This window comes from Ornithorhynchus anatinus, chromosome 7, assembly GCF_004115215.2.
Source record: "Ornithorhynchus anatinus isolate Pmale09 chromosome 7, mOrnAna1.pri.v4, whole genome shotgun sequence".
Taxonomy (NCBI): domain Eukaryota; kingdom Metazoa; phylum Chordata; class Mammalia; order Monotremata; family Ornithorhynchidae; genus Ornithorhynchus; species Ornithorhynchus anatinus.
The window spans coordinates 19302644-19309460 of record NC_041734.1 but is presented as its reverse complement, the minus strand read 5'-3'; positions in this window follow the sequence as shown (position 1 = coordinate 19309460).

Here is a 6817-nt window from a genome sequence, read left to right as displayed (position 1 = left end):
ATTAAGATAATTTCGAATCAGGATTACCTTTTCACACACATGCATAAATGTCTTCTTATTAGAGTAATCTGGGTCTTTTCCCTACTGCCTTAATCCCAGAGACAACTCTTTGTTTCTAATAGCTCTTGTTAATAGCTCTAAAATCCAAACAGATAGGAGAGGATACAAAGGAAAACCTCTCAAGCTTCTACAAAGCCGTGTAGTAATTGTCAAGTCTTGACTGCATCGATACTTCCTTTGTAAATTAATTCATCTATGACATTTATTGAGTGCTTACTGAGTGCAAGGCACTATGTTAACTGCTTGGGAGAGTTCAATTCATCCCTGCCCGCGATGAGTTTACAATCTAGAAGAAGAGGGGTTTCCACAACTTAAGAAACATTTCAGATGCATTCTTGAGTTTCCCACTGGCATTTTTTTTCTAAATGTAAAAGCTGTTCCCACTTCTATTCCTTAGATTCAGCAGCCTTTGCTTATTCTACATTATACCACATATGTACCATACTATACTATCATACCCTGTTATATATATTTGTCCTCTTCCAAGGGCTACTAAATACAGTGCTCCGCACACAGTAAGTGTTCAGTAAATACCGCTGATTGATTAACTGATTGATTGATTTGAGATACAGCATGGTTTAGTAGAAAGAGTAGGAGATGGGAGTTATTGTCATTAACTGGGCTGTATTTCATGAGAGTTTATTGTTGTGCAGTAAGAACTATCGACTGTAAACTCATTGTAGGCAGGAAATGTGCCTGCCAACTCCCTTATATTGTTATATTGTACTATCCTAAGTGCTTAGAACAGTGCTCTGCACACAGTAAGTGCTTAGAAAATACCAATGACCGACTGGTATTTATTAAACACTTTGTGAGCCCCATGTGGGACAGGGCCTGTGTTCAACCTGGTAAACTTACATCTGTCCCAGGTCTTAGAACAGTGCTTGGAACATACTAAGTTGGAGGAAGGAGGATTGAATCCCTGTTTTACAAATGAGATAACTGAGGTGCAGAGAAGTCACATGACTTGCCCAAGGACCCCAAACAGGCAATCGGCCAGGTCTTCTGAGTCTTAGACCCGTGCTCTTTCCACTAGACCATGCTGCTCATCTTTCAGACAGTTTCTGCAAGAACATCATCTACTGGGCTGGCCGACAGGGAACAAGACAGGAGTTGCCGGGGGACGGGCGTGTCAGAAGACCTGGAAAAGTCAGTCAATCGTATTCATTGAGTGTTTGCTACTTGCAAAGCACTGTGCTAAGCGCTTGGGCGAGTACAACAATAAAGACACATTCCTAATCATAATGAGTTCTCAGTCTAGAGGGGAAGACTCTTGGGTGAGGGAAATGAATACAACATAGAAATTGGCTGAGAGGAGATGGTAGGGTGTTCGCACAGGCAAATTGCACATCAAACACTCATTAAATCCAAAGTATCAAAAAATCATAGACCTTGACTACCTGGACTTTATTTCCCTCAGACCGAATGAGAAAGAAGATGGAATTTCACGGATCACAGTATTGTCCAAGATCTCGGCTCAGCACTGTTAGGGATTTTGAGGTACATAGACGGGAACCTCTATGTCAGGCAGATGGTGCAGAGAGCCTGCAAAATACGTGAGATCAACAAAAAAGCTAATTCTTCAGCAGCTGACAAACTTGGCGTTGAACAGCCCAGCAAAAGCAGCTGGTGAGAGAAAGTGATACTACCTGAATATAATTTACCTTCAAATGGCCTAACTCTGGAAAAGTGACTGCAGTGGGGAATTTCATCTCTCCAAGCTAAATTTTCAAAGGAAGGTTTCTCAATTGCTTTTTCAAGATGGGGAACCTTCACATAAGCAACCGGCCACTTCCTCCCAGGCAGAATTCCCTGGAGAATCTAGCTTCTTCCGAAAGGCCCCCGTGACCCCATCTAAAATACCTGGGGATTTCTCCAGGGTCAGGAGGTTCTGTGGAAACTCTCTCTGATACCAAAATATGCCCAGGGCCTCTTCTGCTTATGCAAAGAAAAAAAAGCCACTGTAAAATGAAAATGATCTTCCAATTATTTAAAAAGTAATATAGAGTTATGTATTTGGCCAGCCTGCCCCTTTGGGACTGCTTTTCCCAACTTTTCCTCTCTTGATGCATAGATCCACACTCTCAACAGAAAACTCTCCACCAAACTCAATTCCCAAGTACCCTGTCCCTGTGTCGATCTCGCACCACCAAATTTGAGGCCTTGATCACCTCCACATCATACTTCCTCTGCTCATAAATTCTTGCTGTGGTGCATTCTTGGTGGAAATCGAGACATAAGGCCGACCTCATCCATCTCAAATTCTTTCTCGCCTGCTTGAGCATGGAAGCTGATGCCTTGAGATATAGCCCTGGAGTGTACATATCTATAAATTATTTATTGGCATTTATGTCGTCTCTCTTTAGATTGTCAGCCCTTTGTGGACAGTGAACATCTCTACAAACTCTGTTGTATTGCATTCTCCCAAAGCATTTTTTTTGGTATTTATCAGCCCTTTGTGGGCAGTGAACATCTCTACAAATTCTGTTGTATTGTACTCTCCCAAGCATTTTTTTGGTGTTTATTAAGCACTTACTATGTGCCAGGTACTGTTCTAAGCACTGAGATAGATACAAGGCAATCAGGTTGGATACTATCCATGTCCCATATGGGGCTCGCAGTCTTAACCCCCATTATACAGATGAGGTAACTGAGGCCCAAAGAAGTTAAATGACTTGCCCAAGATCACCCAGCAAACAAGTGGTAGAGTTGGAATTAGAACCCAGTACCTTTTGACTCCTAGGACCATGCTCTATCCACCAGCCTGATAGAGTAAAAAAATTGAAGCTCTGGTTGCTTTGTTGATGTTTTCAAAAATCTTCCAAATCCAGTTCTGTGCTCCACATCCTCCTGGCCTCTTTCCCAACATTTTCTCTGAGTCTCAGTGGCAGGAGTCAGGGTCCTTTCCTTCACACCTCAGACACGATCCCTATTTAAATAGCCACTCAGTCCTTGGACCTGGGTTCTAATTCCTTCAAGACCTGTTGCCTGCTGTGAGACTTTGGGTAAGTCATTTAACATCTCTTTAATGATGGTGGTATTTGTTAAGTGTGTGTCGAGCACAGTAATAATAATGTTGGTATTTGTTAAGCACTTACTACGTGCCGAGCACTGTTCTAAGTGCTGGGGTAGATACAGGGTAATCAGCTTGTCCCACGTAAGGCTCACAGTTAATCCCCATTTTACAGATGAGGTAACTAAAACCCAGAGAAGTGAAGTGACTTGCCCACAGTCACACAGCTGACAAGTGGCAGAGCCGGGAGTCAAACCCATGACCTCTGACTCCAAAGCCCAGGCTCTTTCCACTAAGCCACGCAGTACTAAACACTGAGGTAAATACAAGATAATCAGGTCTCACATGGGGCTCAAAAACCTAAGCAGGAATTGAGAACAGGTACTGAATCCTCATTGCGACATCTGTAAAATGGGGATTAAATCTGTGAGCCCCATTTGGGACAAGGGACTGTGTCGAACCTGATTTGCTTGTATCTACCCCAGCGATTAGGACAATGGCTGGCTCATAATAAGCGCTAAACAAATACCATGATGATGATTCTTATTATTTTGCCATTGAGGGAACTGAGGCCCAAGGTCACATAGCAAGTATATGGTGGAGCCAGGATTAGAACCCAGTCCTCTGACTCCCAAGCCAATGCTCTTTTCACTAGGCCAAGCTGTTTTCTCTTTGCCTCAGTTTCCTTATTGGCAAAATAGGGATCAAATATTTATTTTCTCTCCCTCTTAGTTTTACAGGGACCGGGTCAGACCTGACTATCTGATATCTACCCCACTGCTTAGTACACTGCTTGACATAGTCAGTACTTAACAAAAACCATCATTAGAATGATCACACGCTGCTCCAGACCTGGAGCCGTTTTTGAACACTGTAGGGTCCAATGGGGTTTGAGGCTTCTCTGTGTTTTCTGAGCCACAGAGGTCAATGGACAATCAGAAACAGATCAGTTGACCCCCTGGCTCTCCCTGAAAAACCAGGAAGATGGAGCCTCCAAGGTCAAGAGATTTCTCCTTTGGAGATGGATCTTAATTGCTCTGTCCATTAACCAGAGGATGGGGTATCCTCCAGGGAGGGCCATAGCCCCTAAATCACTCTCCCCCATCCCTTCAAAGCTTTATCAAAGGCATATCTCTTCCAAGAGGCCTTCCCTGACTAAACCCTCCTTTCCTCTTCTCCCACTCCCTTCTATGTCTCTCTGACTTGCTCCCTTTATTCATCCCCTCCCTCCAGCCCCACAGCACTTACATACATATCTGCCATTTATTTATTTATATCAATGTCTGTCATCCCATCTAGACTGTAAGCTCATTATGGGCGGGGAATGTGTCTGTTTAGTGTTGTACTCTCCCCAGCACTAAGTACAGTACTCTGCAAACAGTAAGTGCTCAATAAATATGATTGACTGATTGACTGAATAAAGTGGGGTACCTTCTCTCCATTGCTAGGAGGCCAGAGAGAGTAATAATAAAAATGGTGGTATTTGGTAAGCACTTACTGTGTGCCAGGCACTGTACTAAGCACTGAGGTAGCTACAACATAATCAGATTGGACACAGTCCCTGTGTCTCATAGGGCTCAGAATCTGAATCCCCATTTTACAGATGTGGGAACTGAGGCCCAGAGAAGTGACGTGACTTAGGTCACCCAACAGACAAGTGGAGGAGCCAGGATTAGAACCCAGCTCCTTCTGACTCCCATGTTTGTGCTCTATCCACTAGGCCATGCTCTAGCTGCTCAGGATGAGATTGTCATTTTGGATGGGCTAAAGATGGCTGAAGAAGGGCATTTATTTATACTACGGAGGGTAGAAAATTAGGCCATTGACTTCTGCACAGGGGAAGGATTCATAACAAGTCACACAGAATTATTCTTATATAACTGACAATGACATCGTTGTAAGGTGGAAACAGAACTTTATTTGTCTTACTTAAAATGATATATAGAACACTTGTCTGTTTATTCCACAGCAAACAGCTTCTGCAAAAACAGCACTAAATCCCTGGAGGTTTTCTCTGATAGTTATAAGTTACTTGAGCAAAATCTCTCAAGCGAGTTACTGCCTTGCAGGTATCCATTTTTCTAAATTCAAAAGGCCTTTTCTTAGTGTTTGCTTGTGTTGTGTGTGTGTGTGTGTGTGTGTGTAGTTTCAAAATGATGCTACATGCAATATGACTTTTAAAAGTATGAATTGAGTAGAAACGCAGTGCCTTTTCAAACACGCAAATGTAAATCCTTAAATCAAAGCTGGTCCTGCCTACAACAGCCATGGGTGGAAAATTGGCTTCATAATCTGATGTGGCTCAGGTTAAAAAAAAAATTAGTCTGATGGATTTGGTGATAGGGATGAGCCTTTGTAATAATAATAATTAATAATTGTGGTATTTGTTTAATGCTTACTATGTGCCAGACACTGTATGAAGCACTGGCATGGATACAAGCAAATAGGGTGTGATACAGTCCCTGTTGCACATGGGGCTAATAGAATGAAACCCCATTTTATAGATGAGGGAACTAGAGCACAGAGAAGTGAAGTGACTTGCTTAAGATCACACAGCAGACAAGTGGCAGAGGCAGGATTAGAACCCATGACCTTCTGACTCCCAGGTCTGTGGTCTGTTCAGTACATCATGCTGCTTTCTCTTTAATTAATCTACCTTAGAGGTGCGACCCTGGAAAGTTATGGGAATGTTAAAGGTGCCAGAATGACAACCAGAGACTAAACTGGGAAGACTTACAGGGAAGCAGCATGGCTTAATGGAAAGAGCATGGGTCTGGTACGGTCAATAGATCTGAGTTCTAATCCTTTTTCTGTCCGGTCTGAGTAACCTTGGGAAAATCACTAACTTCTCTGGATGTCAGTTTCCTCATCTGCAAAATGGGAATTAAAGACTTGATCTCCTTCCTACTTAGACTGTGAGCTTCATTCATTCATTCATTCAGTTGTATTTATTAAGCGATTACTGTGTGCAGAGCACTGTACTAAGCACTTGGAAAAGTACAATACAACAATAAACAGTGACAATCCTTACTCACAATGAGCTCAATGTAGGACAGGGACTGGGCCTGACCTGCTTATCTGGTAGCTACCTTAGTGCCCATAACAGTGCCTGCCATTTAGTGTATTTTTTTAAAATAACGTAATTATTGTATAAGCAGCATCTTTTCCCTATCCTTTGCTTTCCTCCCACTTTAATCTTCTGAATTTGTTCCTCCTTTCCCCAATACCCACTCTGGGTGGGAACAATGGGGGAAACCTTCTGGACACCACATCATTCAGTGGTATTTTTTGGATACTTATTCTATGCAAAGCACTGTACCAAATGGTTGAGAGAGTGCAATAGAAAGAGAAGACGTCCCTGCCAACCAGGTGTTTACAGTTTAACAAGGAAGACACACACAGAATAAAGGGCAGCTAGAAGAAGAAAATCAAAAGTATAGATTATGATTGATTAAGTGCTTAAACAGTAGAACACCACTTCATGCAGTGCTTCTCCAATCTAACAATCTTGAATGCTTTTTCTGTGAGGACCCCTGTACTATGAACTTGGGAAAGTTCAGGGAGAATTTCTTGGGGAAGCAGCTTAGCCTAGTTGAATGTGCATGGGCCTGGGATTCAGAGGACCTGGGTTCTAATTCCGGCTCCACCACTTTGCTGTGGGATCTTGGGCAAGTCAAGGTACTTCTTTGCGCTTCGGTTCCCTCACCTGAAAAATGGGGATCCAACACCTTTTCTCTCTCCTAC